Source organism: Anopheles bellator, chromosome 2, assembly GCF_943735745.2.
Source record: "Anopheles bellator chromosome 2, idAnoBellAS_SP24_06.2, whole genome shotgun sequence".
NCBI lineage: Eukaryota > Metazoa > Arthropoda > Insecta > Diptera > Culicidae > Anopheles > Anopheles bellator.
In genome coordinates this window covers 63996355-64009067 of record NC_071286.1, presented here as the reverse complement: position 1 = coordinate 64009067, position 12713 = coordinate 63996355, and positions in this window count along the sequence as shown.

The window sequence follows — 12713 nt, the reverse complement described above, 5'->3', positions numbered from 1 at the left end:
TCCCGAGTCCCAGGACCCGGGGTCCTGTAGTGTAAAACCCCTGTCAGGTGTGGTTCCGAGCACGATCGGCACCCGGCAAAATGTTGCTGGGGAGCGAGCGAGCGAGCGAATTTTCTTTTTAGCCATCCGTTTGGGACGGAAAATTCAATTCCAATCACGTTGCTCCCATTTTCTTCCACGGGGTCCGGGACGTTCACCCGGCCGTCCGTCAGCACCCGCACTGCGCACTGATTCGTCCCTGATTGATGCACCCCCGACAGTCTCGCGTGAGGTGAAAACCGTGTACGACGCGCTGTCGAATGGCCAGTAATCGAGTTAAGATTGAACGGATTGCGGGCCACCGAAAAGGACCTCGGGGCGCGAATTGGTTGCCACGAACACGTGGCATCATTTGGCGTTGAATGTTACTGCCGAAGTATTTCATTTCTGATCCAACCAGTCACATGACACGAAAGGGGTGTGAAAAGACTGGTTATGAAGAAAGTTTCGTGCAGATTATGATAAAACAGTTTAAAAGAATGGACAGGGTTCGGCAAAATAACGGTCACATAATTTGAAATGATCGTTTCACTACCGATGACAGCTACGTCAAATTTGGTTTAACGATAGTTTCATAATAGTGTGGAAAGGAATTTGCATCTCAGTTCACCGAAAGAAAAATGTGAACATGAGCTCAAATGTAACGTTAGTGTGTTTTCATTATATTCCGCTGCAATATTCCAGCTATTGTTGAAGAGCTTAACGACATAAAACTATATAGACATCCATTTTAGCTATGTAGACATTGAATTGGACAAAAAACTGTACCGTCCGATCCGATTGTTTTCATTTTTCGAGCATTTTTATTCTTTGATGAGAAAACTGTCGCCTTTCATAAAATGATACCGTTTGTTTGGCCTAATGCTCCAATGAGGATTAAGCTCTAGGAAAACAATCACAATAAATTTCCCATCACACTTGATGGCATGGGCAGGAATGATTACCGATGGACGCTTTCTAATGGACGCGTTTTCATCGACCTCTGGATCAAAATTAAAACGATTTATTGGAAGAAAATTATCTTGGGAGCAGCCTTGAAGCCGACGTAAGGCTTACACATTTCAACAGAACTTTACAAAGCTTCAGTGCAGTGTTCCACTTGAATTTTGAAAATCTGATTACAACGACGAAGGCAAATGTGGTCGTATCGAACTGATCGAATTTTCAATTTTTTCCACTAATCTGGGATGTAAATTAAACATTTTTGCTTAAACTTTGGCTAGACTACGTTATAAATTAGCTCAAAACAAATCATCAAATGTACATTTCCATTAACTTAACTTCTAATAGGAAAGCCCCCATCGTGGGTCCCCCTCTTCGTGTGGCCAGTAATTCCTCACGACACCGCAATCAATAGTTTTGGCCAGATAGTTCCGAGAAATTATGATATTTGATATCGGCCATCGTCATCGATGGGCATCATTTCCGTGTAAACACCCAACAGGCGCGAGCAGCAAAAGCCGACCACTCGCACGCCATCACTCAAAAGGCCACTTAAGGCATCAGCATCTTACACTTCCCATTAAGCTCAGACATTTATCGACCCTCGGCCGACGGTGAAAGGTGCTATCGGTCAAAGGACATCATCATTTTAGAACAATCCCACGTTCTCTCGCCCGATTCCAATTAATTGCGAGCCCACTCCAGCGGCGGGCCATCAATTGAATTGCTGCCACGATTCGGGAACACTCTCCAGGACGTGCCTCGCAAATGGGCTCCCAGGAGCGAGACAGGACACTGACCACTAGTGACCGGCATGGATTGACTTTGCACCGTTTCGAATGTAATTTGTATTCATAGCCACTCCAGTGGGATCCCGACGCTGACGGACGGATCGATGGCAACAGGCATTGTTGATTGGTTCGGTGCAATTAAATTAAGCGTTCGCGCCTTTGCGCCATCCGAGATCTGATCCGATCCGGTGACAGAGAGAGAGAGACCCTCGCAAGGCAGAGACGTTTTATAGCTTTAGTTAAATACGCATAAATTAAGGAAAACAGTAAACCACCTTCGCGAGCCTTCAAAGTGGCCGGGCGGATCCATTTGCCTTGCGACAGCACCATTTCCCAACCCTGGCTGGCCGTGCGTGGTCGGTCCGTTGAAAGGTCGTTTCCAAAACGCCCCAAAACCCAACCGACAGATTGAATGCTTCAAAAAATCGAAAAAAACCAGTCCATACCAGCTTTCGGAGTGGGCTTGAGAAAATAACTTACCCTTTTGTTGCGTTTTGCCGGCCACGCCGGAGCCCGAGGCTGTGCAAATGTTTCTTCATTTAAACCCGGCACCGGTGAACGAGTAACCGCCAGGTTTTCCATCGCAAAACCGGAAGTGACTTCATTCGCGGGTGCAACACCGCACTCGACCACGGACCGTACGGCCGGTCGGTGGTTGGTGCAAAAAAGGTATTTGAGCGAACCGAAAGTTCGAAACTAACTTCACCCAGGCTGGCTGGCTGGCTGGCTGGGCCCAGGGGTCAGCCGAGCACAAAGCCGCTGGGGTTGGCGCCAGCGCCAGGATGGAACTTCGCGGTCGGGATGTAGATTTGCGTTCCGCTTGCGGCTGTCCAAAACGCTCCGCGTCCGCGTGGCCACCCAAAAATGGGAAGCGAAACAGAAACAACGCCACTTCATCGTGTTCGGCCGCACTCGCCGACTTTTCCGGTGGTGGTTATGAATAAATAACTAACGAAATTACGCCTGTCGGAGCCATTTATTGTACCGGGGCTAGTCAGTAGGTGGCCGTTGGGTCCAGCAGAAAGGACAACCGCGTCGGAAGTAATAGTTTGCGACCGGTTGATGAGTTTACTGTGGCTGTGGAGGGCGAGTTTTACACGGGTGCCGATTTTGTTCACAACCTTGTTCTGAGAGTCGCTAAGATCGCTTTAAGCATGGGCAAATGGCACTCAGAATTTGGGGTTGGGGTCCTTCATTCGCAACACAAACGTTTAGTATTCCTTTAATAAAGCCACCAAATTCGCAAACTCTAGCCCATGCCTCATAAACCATACCCTGGATCTGGTCTTCTAATCGTCTCCCAAACGCTGATCCTTGAGGGCTACGTGGACGACGAGGCCACTTTGGGTAGGGCCCAAAAATTCTGGCAAAATCCGGCCGCCCTACAATTTGGGCCACCCGATCAATAGCTATTACGACGCCATTATCTATTTACGAGCGCCATTAGAGCCGATCGAAAGCCGTGCAGGAAACGTGGCAGCAATTTAGGAAATCTCATGCAAAGGGTGTCCACGGATGCGGAGAAAAGCTTGCCATAACTTGCCGTAACGGCGTAACGGCGGTTCCCGTACGCAGAGCATCGGTCTGGTCGTGCGTGCATCGCTTACGATAAATCATTCACGTGTCGGATTACATTGGCCGACCGGCCCGACCGTGCCTGTGAGCCGTGCCGAAGCCAAGTTCAAACGTCGTGAAACCGATAATCACATTAGGCTCGCCCCGAAGGAGGCTCTAGGATCGGATTTTCTTTCGCTCGGTACGGCCAAAGGGTTATCATTCGAGCACGAGAGCTAGGAAAGTACGCAGCAATTAACACTCATGATATCGACCGACCACGGACGCCAATTAGACCGTTTTTCGGCTAGCGTTCCGAAGCCCATCTTCAAAGCCGGATAGTTCCGTCTTCCGGCTAGCGAACATTACTAATTGCATGCTTCAATCAATCACCAGGCATTACCCGGAACGGCACCCGGTCTAGACATGCTAGCAACCGTTCACGAAAGAATGGCCACGGAGCTAGAATCGTCCGGCACACGTGAACGCATTCCTTTCACGCCACCGAAGGGAACCGGTCCGAGTTTCGCTTGTGACTTGCGTCGATCGTAAAACTCGTCGTAAATTGTGTGAGAACCGTGTGCGACGGAAATTAATCCCGTTGATGGAGCTAGGCTTAACATTGTTTGCGGAAAAAAATGAACGTTGTAAAATTTTCAACACTTTCTAAACTATTTAATAAGTAGCTAACCGAAAGCATCAAATTGAAGTTACAAAAAAACGGCACACGACCGAATCGAGTGTTTTTCTACCGCTTCTTTTTGCGTTCGTTTCCCTGTTTTTCTATGCCACAGACCCACCACGTGGCCGAACGGAGGTTCGGTAGTTGTTGAAACGATTACACCGGTCTGGAATTAATTTTCTGTAAGCGGACCACAGTCACAAAACCCGTTTTTATAACCCAACCGAACATCGTTGGCCACCGGGCGATGTCGGGATGTTCGTTTCCCGGTTCAGCCGGCGGACGATGCTCGAACAAACACCGTCGACCTTCGCCAACCACCACCAAAACCGCCGGCAGAAAAGTCGTCCGGCAGAGTTTGAAGCTATTTTTGAGCGCCCGAACCGTGACCGGCCCGGCCCCGTAAATCACGGCGGATTAAACATCCAATCTGTTCCGTTCGCACTGCGGATGGCGGTTTGATAGTTGACTCCAACGGTCACACCCGGTCCGTCCGGTGATAATTGCAGGGACACACACAGCTCTTGGGGGTATTCTTAGGGCAAGAATTGTTTTAAACCAAGGTGATGCTTTGGATTCCGTCGGGACTATAAAAGATTGATGTGTTTCCATCTGTCGAAATGCTTAATTTTCCCGAGGCAGACAGACAATCGAAATGAAAATTCTGGGGCTAGTGTATGAACCCGAGGACACTAGATTGTCGGGATCCACGTTTAAAAGGCCAAGCCATTTAATTCTTCAAAGAGGATGGTATTTTGTTGATTGTCGATGTTTGGGTGCCATACTAATTAACACCAAAAACATTGGTGGATCGAATTCTCATTTATGAATCCTTGGCCAAAAGGAATCGAACTGATCAACCGATTTCTTAAACGGCTGGTGACTACCGATGAGAAATTGATCACATACGACAATCCTGCTTGCAAACGGCCGAGTTCTAAGCGTGGTGAAGCAGTTCAAACGGTGGCCAACCCAGAACGGCCAGGAAGATTTAAAGAAATCATTCAAAGTAATCATTTACTGTGAATTGCTTCCTTATGTTCTAATATCTACTGACAACAACTGGACCGTTTGAAGGTGGCGATTGTACAGAAATAACCTGAATCGGTCTGAAAGAGGTGTTGTGCTCTATCGGGGAGCTCCAGGAACTCCGGGAGCTTGGATGGGAAGCTTTAACCATATAGACCGCACCTTGCACTAAGCGATGAACACCTTTTTATCGCATTGCAAAACATCCTGAGTGATAAGAAATTGGGTTCTAGAGAAAATTGTGAAAATCCTTTACTAGAGACCCTGCTGAAATATTTTTTTTATTTTACGCAAAAATAATGGATTTCTTTTTCCCCAGGCCAATATTTAAATATTTTATTTAATAACTGATAGGATATGGTCCATTTGATTGAGTACCAGTATCTTGCAAAGCTTAGCAGGCTAAGGCCAATTTGAAGCACCGATTGGAGTCGAGCAACTAAAACTGAAGGAAACTGAGCAACCAAAGAATTATTTATGTGAGCATTTCAAACAAAGTACAAAAGTTACCAAAGAGCTCGTGGAATCCTGTGCTGTGTTTTGATCGTTTTATCCCAACTGGATCAACGATTTAAAGGATTTGTTGGGGAAAAGCGGTGATTTTTAGCTCTGCACGTCTCAAAAAGATTAAAAACCTGTCCGGTCATAAGCGCCGCACTGCCTTTAAGATACATTGTGGCAAAAAGTTAAAAAGTAGAACGCACGCCGTATCAGTGACCTGAACCAGAGAAACAACAGAAAACCCTGCACCCGGACGATACCGCTCACAAAAGGGCTGATAATTTATGTTACGGTTGGCCTCATTTTACCAGCGCGCCTCGCACGTATTACCTCGTGCGGACCCCGCAGGACGCAAGTGTGGAGCAGAGGCAGCAGGTCGCTCAAAAACGGCTCCAATCGGACAATCCGGTTGCCGTTCCGCCGCAGCCGGATAGACGGGGCGGCCGTGGCCGAGGCACGCAATACAATGCTGTTGCGGACGGTGAGCATCATCATTTTCAATTTTACAGCGCAACAAATAACCATAATTTCAATATGAATATCCTCGTCCATCCGACCCTGGCCCTGGCCGGCCCTCGTCCGGAATTAGCAATTGAGCGCATTACTTCCGGTCCGGGTTCCGGAAAGCCGGTGCGATGCTTCTTCGGGCAAGTGTTGAGCTTGCCAAATGCCCCGAGAATTCATTACCCACCTACCCATCCGAGGCCAAGCGTTCCTTCCCTCCAGCAGAGAGTTCCTTCTGCATCCCACCACTCCGGTTGGCGCTGCGGTGGGACCGTATTTTCGGTGCACGTGCGGTCCCGGGGGTGACCCCTGAACCAATAAAGTTGAATTCGCACGACGCACAACGATCTGGACAGAAAAATTCCGCACCGTTTCGTGCGGATGCCGGAAGTCATGAATCTACTTAACCGACGTCAGAAAGTCGTTTCTGCTGTTGATTCCACATTCCACTTTCAACTTTTGTGGTTTGGCAAAGTCAAACAGGAGCCACACGGAGTGGTTCCCGGTTGTTCTTGAGCTGCGGTAGTAGCTGAATTTAAAGTGCTCGCGGTGATTGCTCGCCAATAACTTCGAATCGCGATGAGTGTATCAATCAATTAATCACGCCAAGAAGACGTTTGCAATGTCCGCTCTCCAAAGGACCTTCAAGCTGCTGCCCGTCGCTTCGGCTATGCTAATCTTCACGAGGTGCCAATGTTAAAAAGGCTAACTTTCCAACGTGACCGCATCGCCTGTTGCAGATCCTGGGCAACTCCCAAGATAAAGGTCACGTGCACCGAGACGGATAAGCCGCAGACTTCGTCTGCACTGCAAGTCAAGTGCCAAACCCGGAGTCCCAAGTCCCTTGAGCTTGAGTTACGTCCACTGCAACTGGAAACTGGAAAACTGGATAGGAGAAGGAAAATAATATCCGCGCGCCCCGCCTGACCTACCTCAGCGACCTCAGCAAGATTACGCTAAGTACACTTCACCTGCCACGGTCCGCTGCCGAAAAATCTCTTTTCCCCGAAACTTTTTAATCTAATCAATTAAACACACCGCGTGTCGAGTCGGCCACGGTGCCATCTTTGACGGGGAGCCCTCAGGGAGTTTGTCAGCGCCCCCCAGGGGACAGCGGGATGAGGTCGAGGCCAGTGGGAAAAGTTTTTCCTTCCAAACGGAGCACCGGAACGCCGCGTTCGTGGTGTTTCGCGTTTTAGCAGCACCCCGCTAGCTTCGGGTTATCCTTCCACTTCGAGGCCGGGTACGGGCAGTGTTAAGGCGAGTGGCCACCGAGAGGAACTACCGGAAAACTAAACAACGCCTCGGTCCGCCGCCGGAGGGCAATCTGTTCCGTGGGCTAATTTATAAGAAAACTTTCGATAATAGAATATTTTAAATGCAACTTCTCCGCGGCGCTTCTGCCACGGCTCAGAGTTGGCTGCTACTGATGTTGATGATGATGATGATGATGATGATGATGTGGATGCCGATGATTATGTTTCCGACCCCCCCCCCCCCCCCGACCTGCTCCACAGCCGGCTCGAGGTGCTCCGTTTCGTTTTGCACCTTCCAAAAACTCCGAACTGCGGTTCGATTTGGACCGGAGCCAAACCGTTCGCCAAGGGTCCCCGTCCGTTCGGTTGGTGGCCGGGGCACCGCACCAAACTGGGCCCAGGTTCCGATCCCCCCCACCCTTCCTTCACCTTCTGGCCTTCGGGTCCCGGACTGTGCCCTCCGGAAACGATTCGATTTAATAGAAACAAAGTTTGTTCGGGTTAGCCCGACCACCCCCTAAAACCCACAACTTCCTAACCCCACCACCACCCCCTTTGCTATCGGCCCATTATCATGAGCGATAATGCGGTTCCCCCTCGGCCACTCCGCCACCCGAGGATGCTCCCGGTGAATGGTGAAGGACTCATTTTTTACAGGGCTTTTCACCGGGACCGGGACTGCCTGGCACCCCGGAGGCTCTCCTAAGCAAACACGGTACGGAGCCAGAACAAATGGCCAGCCAGGGTCCTGGCGAACCTCAGGCCGTGAGGCCCCTGCCGATCGGAGGAGCTACGTACGCTTGTTAATTGAGTGCGTTTAATCTAATCCCCCAGCCGGGGCCCGGGCCGAGAGGATTAGTTGCAAATTGGATTTTTCTTTCGAATGAGCCACGTTCCTTACCGAGTGGCCTCCAGTCTTCCGTGGGGGGCTGAGCTCAACCGGAAATTTTTGAGGGAGCTGTTAGGTGTTGGAATCGCTCACCCATTACATCGGTCGGTTGTTCCGTCAGGTCCGACCACGCAGAATAGCGTAGAAAGTTGCTTAAGCAGAGCGATTTATGCAAAAGTTAACAATTCGGTGTACCGAAAGGAATCTACTTCAGAGGACTGGTGATGGACTTTTTGGGTCAGCGGTCCTGTCATTTCATAAACAGCCTTGGAGTGGGTTGAAGGCTTCGCACAGCTTTTGAACAACCCTTGTTTACCGGGCGGATGAGTTACGCTCAGGAGGAGCCCCAAAATTAATTAACCGTAATCCGATTCACAGCTACTACTTCACCCGGATAAGGGCCTCGGGATCGGCCGTAAAGTGAATCGCCTACCACACAGGGCAATGGGATTAGAAGGCGATCCAGGCCCTCAAGAGCGTCCATGTTGTATCGCTGTGGTGCTTAGCACCACATTACAACCCGGCTGACCGCGGCCACATAAAATGTCCACACGTCGTCGTCGGTGGCGGCGTGTGAATTGCTTGGCTGCAATCAAACGCAGCACTCGAAACAAATCGGCGAAACAAGCGTGGTGCCCCTATTTCCTCTAATCGCATCTAATCCTCCAGTAATCGTCCCTATTCGGCCAGTAGGCGAATCAGAAAGCACTTGGCCACCCTAAAGCGGCCCAAAGCAGCTCCTGCTTCAGACTGCACCGGTCCGAGGCTGGCGAGCCATTTGCTGCAAAATAAACATTTGTCCACCACCGGTGGGACCGCAGGACGGAAGAGGATACGGCCGGCCGGCCGGCCTCCTCAGCCTGGAAAGGCAAGCCGTAAAGAAAGGCGACCATTCCGTCGAAGGTCGCGCGCTAAGACCCACCTGGTGTCCGCCTGGGATAGGGCCAGGCCAGCTGGCCAGCCTGCTCCACCTCGGAATGCCAGGACATTGGCGAACGTGAGCGCATTATTGATGGCCCCCCATTCCCCGGGAGCCGGCTGGGGCCAGAATGAAAACATAAAACTCGCACAAACAAAACCGACTCAGCGCGGGACATTCGCGGAGCGTGCTGTGAAACTTTCGGCCCGAAGTTCCGGAAAGTCCCGAAAAGAAAACCCCGAGGCACTGGGTGAGCTTATAAGAAGATTACACTGGTCCTGGAGGGTGCTGGTCAGAGCCGGTCGGTCAGTCGGAGCGCCGATGATGAGGTTTCACTTACTACTACTTACGTCGGCCGGGCCCGTGAGGGACGGCCACTCTGTCGAAGCGGCGAAGAAAGCGGACATCCCACCGAGATGAGACTGATTTATTTCCGCCATCGTCCGCCGTTGTCGTCTGTGGGCTTCTGGGCGGGCGACCGCCTTGTCAGGACGTGACGAACGCAAAGAAGGGGCACCCGACACGCGCGCCCGCACGGGGAACGCGGCCAGGCGGGCAATCTGATCGAAAGCATTAGATTAAGGATGCTGATTTGTGGTTTTCATTTTCTTAGGACGGGTGGCGTAGCGTCCCCGGCTTGATTAATCTGACTCGAGCATGACTTATGCCACCGACGGCTGATGCTTTTATGGCCAGCAAACCATCCGGCCGTGATTGGATTGCTGGACGGCCAAAAACCACTCACCCGGAATTGAATAGCGGAACCGGGGACCAGAACAAGTTTGCAACGAACACAATCGAAGAACACAACGAAGCCTCAAACGTCTCAAACGGCTCCAACTGACAAAGTTCACACCTTTTGAGTGATCATTAAATTTACGTCGATTGAATGAAAATAAAAACCATCGGACCATCGGCCGGACTGGGCAGCAAGTAACGGACCGGGGCAGTAAATCGAAAGTAAACACAATTTTCCCGGCCCCGACTCCGGCCCCGGCCCGAACCACCACCGGAGGATGGGCCACTCACACGTATCGTTTCAATTAATCCGGTCCGCACTATCATTTACTTTTATCGTGCGCTTCGCTCGCTGGCGTCACTCTGGCATGCTTCTCGCGATGCGCCACACTTTACGGCCGAGCATCTCCGGGACGTGTCCTTTCGGTGGTGGCATGGCACAGTTTTTATTATCATCTTTTCTTTCGTTTTCACCCGAGAGAGTCGCCGCCGGCCACACCGGTTTAATTGTCCTGTCCAGGCCACCGGGTGCCCTTTCGGGTGGGACACCGGACTTGCTGCTCGATCGTAATTAATTTCCAGTCGTCCTCCGTACCACGTGCGGCATAATCGGGCACGCAGCATAAAACCAGTTTCAGGCCTCGAGCACCGGGAGCGAGACCCCATTCTGGTGGCCAGTTCTTTTGCTTCCATTGATTTACACTCTCACTTCTATCTGCCGATAAGGTCGAAGGCACCATTCGAGGACCTTGCTGTGACTTCCGGGCGCCACGTTCTTGAACCGTTGGCACGCCGGCACAGTAGTGTGGGGCCCATTTCTGGGCCACTGCCGGTTACGCTGGTCAACGCCAAGTCGGTCCGGTGTCTGACTTCTACCTGCTGCAAGTCCGAGGGGCACTCTGTTTCCCGCCATGCCGTAAAGCATAACGAATGCAGATTTATTTTTATGCGCTTTGTCCAACTTTGGCCCATCCGTATTTCAGTTTTCGGTCATATTTTTGCACTGTTTGCTTTCCTGGGTTTAATGCCCGTACACGTACGAAACCCAACATTCATTTGCGGGACCGCCTACGGAACAATGATGTTCCGTAATCCCATTCCACCTTCTGAAAGGGGGCCATTTTTTCGGAGAGCACCACAGGCACACAAAACCATCTTTCGGCCCCTAAAAAGGTCCCTCGAGTGCAGGTGCGAAGCGTCGGAACCAGCACATCATTACCCCGGTAGCAAGCCGAGGCCGGAACGGGTTTTTTTCGGTACGCGACTGCAAGGACTGCATAATGTTTAGGCAACAACTACGAGGCACCAGAAGACCAATTACGGGCACTAACAAGGAAGAAGCATCTCAGGTAGTGGCGAGTGTCATGCACAAGGACGATGCGCCTCCTGCCCTGGCATCAACGGAAGTAAAATTTCATGGCAACACAAAATGGAACCGAAACGGAGGAACGAAAAACGCATCCTTGGTTGGATGGTGGCCGGCACTAGGCCGGCGGAGCCTGCAGGCGAAAAATAGTCACCGAGGACGCCGCCACCGTCGTTTGCAGTAATGGAGATTTTAAATTGGATGTGACTTTACCGGTGATTCTTTGGAGTTTTGGGGTTGGTGTTGCCATTTTCCATCGCCCAACTGCATCGTCGGGTCGGTGAATGGAGGCTTAATTATGCGAGCCGAGTTTCCACACATCTTTCGCCAGAAGTTTCTCTCATTGACCACATGGGTTGGGTTGCATGAAATGTACCAGCGAGTACAGTGAGGGCATAATGGCCCATCTACACTGAATAATAATTTGAAGTGTCTTTCGTATCGCATTTGGGGTTGAGCACTTCCGGAAGCAATCATACCGAAACAATGATAGCACGATCCGATAATTGATAATCCTTCTACTCGAGCGAACGAAAGAGACAGCAACAAATCTTCATTCCCACCGATTAGGCCACGTGCCGAAAGCCGCACCAGCTCAGCTTCATGCCAAGCCAAAGACCGGAATTGAGGCGAAAAAAGAAGCATCACATCGAAGCGTGAAAACCGATGATGAGTGTGGACTGTGAAGCCGTCCAAGCGTCCGCGAAGCATAAATGAATGGACAAAACGAGCGCTGTTTTCTTCCACCTTCATCATTCGTCTTCTTTCCGTCCATTCGCTCTCTCTCACTCCTTAGCACCGATCAATCGCCACGATCGATCTCAGCTCACTCACATTTGCAACTTACACATTCCGGTTGTGGCCTACCCCCACCCACCCACCAGATCCTCTCTACCAGTCCGCTCCCCCCTCCAGTAGACGTGGCTCATAATTTCCCTGGCCAGCCCCGGCAAGCACCGGCGATGCTTCACGGATGCAACGGGGCTGATCAATCACACGAGCCGATTCAAACGGGTTTCTCTCGTCTCGTACGTCGTGTCGTGCCGTGCCGTGACCGCCGCCCGCTCGCCTGGCCTGTTTTGCCGGCCACAGCGATCCGTTTCCGTAACCTTTTCGCCTCCGCCCCATAACAACGGCGTGTGAATTGTGGCCCCAACGCTCCACAAAGGTGATTTGACTAGGTTTCAGCCATCGGGCGCCAGAGAGAGAGAGAGGTAGAGAGAGAGGGAGAGAGAGAGACGGTAAGCTGACACACCACCACCAACACAGCGATACGGTGCGCCGACGCCGCGAGTGACATTCACCCATTACGATCGAGTGTCGGGGCCAACGAAACGAAAGACTCCTACGACGGCGCAAGCGACGAACCTCCCTCCGTTAGCATCGCGCGGTTCGACCGATCGACCGACCGGTCGGTCGGTCGGTGGGCTGTGGCCCCCCACCCGCCACGGGTCCCGATCGTGCCACCGAGTCCCGGTCTTGCACATCCACCCCGCCGCCCCC